The sequence below is a fragment of the Penaeus monodon genome, chromosome 32 (genome assembly GCF_015228065.2).
Source record: "Penaeus monodon isolate SGIC_2016 chromosome 32, NSTDA_Pmon_1, whole genome shotgun sequence".
Classification (NCBI taxonomy): Eukaryota; Metazoa; Arthropoda; class Malacostraca; order Decapoda; family Penaeidae; genus Penaeus; species Penaeus monodon.
In genome coordinates, this window is record NC_051417.1 from 10,623,650 (window position 1) to 10,623,919 (window position 270).

Consider the following 270-nt stretch of genomic DNA (forward strand, 5'->3'; position numbering starts at 1 on the left):
TGGTATGTACAACTTGTTTGCACTTTCGACTGTGCAGCGAGGTTCGCTGACCATGCGGTGCCGACCATGCTGCGCTTTGTTTGCTGACTGGCGTAGTTAACCTCTCGGAACTCTTTGAAGGCTGTTCGGTTATGCATGTTTACCCTGACTTTTCCTTTTGTATCTTCCATTTTCTCTTTCTGTTCCTCGTTCCTTCGTCTCCCTAACTGAGAAGAGAATAATAGTACGTACCGGTGGTTATATTTGCATCACTGTAAAAAATAATTTCAT

General features: G+C 43.7%; 1 protein-coding gene across 1 annotated transcript in view; it reads right to left on the minus strand.

Moving 5' to 3' along the window:
- LOC119593545 (protocadherin-like wing polarity protein stan) overlaps positions 1-270 on the minus strand; it is a 22,689-nt gene that overhangs the window by 16,394 nt on the left and 6,025 nt on the right. The window lies entirely within an intron of this gene.